Here is a 1,194-nt window from a genome sequence, read left to right as displayed (position 1 = left end):
AGGGTTGCAAGAGTTCCTTAAGAAGAACTCTCATGGTATCATGGGTCAACTGTTTTTTGTTACCCCTACTCCTCCTCAAGATCATCCATCACCAGTTATATCTGACATTTTATAACAATTTTAAGATGTTTTCTCTGAGCCTACTTCACTTCCACCATAAAGATCCTTGGATCACTCTATTCCCCTCATTCCCAACTCCACTCCAGTTAAGTAAAGGCCCTATAAATGTCCTTATATTCAAAAGGGATTAGTTTAGCAATTGGTCCAAGAAATGTTACAAAGTGGAGTCATTCAGCCAAGTCATAGCCCATTTGCCTCTCCAATACTTCTGGTGAAGAAAAAAGACAATAGATGGAGATTCTGTGTGGATTACAAACAACTAAACAACATCACAATTAAAGATAATTTCCATATACCTGTTATTGATGAGCTTTTGGATGAATTATTTGGCTCTTGTGTGTTTACTAGAATTGACTTGAGATCATGTTATCACCAAATCAGGGTCACACTGGCAGATATCTACAAAACAACTTTTAAAACCCATCATGGCCATTATGAATTCACAGTTATGTCATTTGGTCTCACTAATGCACCTGCAACATTTCAAGCTTTGATGAATGACATTTTTCAACCATATTTGAGAAAATTTATCTTGGTATTCTTTGATGACATTCTAGTATATAGTCCTGACATGAAAATTCATGTAAAACATCTACATATCACACTTTCCTTATTGAGACAACATCAGCTTTATGCCAAATTGTCAAAATGATTTTTTGCACAACCTGAACTGAAGTACTTAGGCCATATCATTACTGTTCATGGTGTGGTAGCTGACCCTGCTAAGATTTCTGCTATGACTATCTGGCCTACACCTACCAATATCAAAGAGCTCAGGGGATTTTTTGGCCTCATTGGCTATTACAGAAAATTTGTCAGGAACTATGGAGTGATTAGCAAGCCTCTCACTGAATTACTTTCACTTGGACTCCAGCTGCTACTGAAGCTTTCAACTATCTCAAGCTATCTATGACTACTACTCCAATCATTGTTCTGCCAGATTTTTCAAATCCATTTGTTCTGGAAACTGATGCTTGTGCTACTGGTATTGGAGCAGTTTTGATGCAAGAGGGCAGGCCAATTTCTTTCTTCAGCAAGCCACTTGGGCCTAGAACACTTGGAATCTCTACTTAT

The sequence above is a fragment of the Papaver somniferum genome, chromosome 9, assembly GCF_003573695.1.
Source record: "Papaver somniferum cultivar HN1 chromosome 9, ASM357369v1, whole genome shotgun sequence".
NCBI classification, from domain to species: Eukaryota; Viridiplantae; Streptophyta; class Magnoliopsida; order Ranunculales; family Papaveraceae; genus Papaver; species Papaver somniferum.
The sequence above is the reverse complement of the archived record's forward strand: the minus strand, read 5'-3'. Positions refer to the sequence as shown.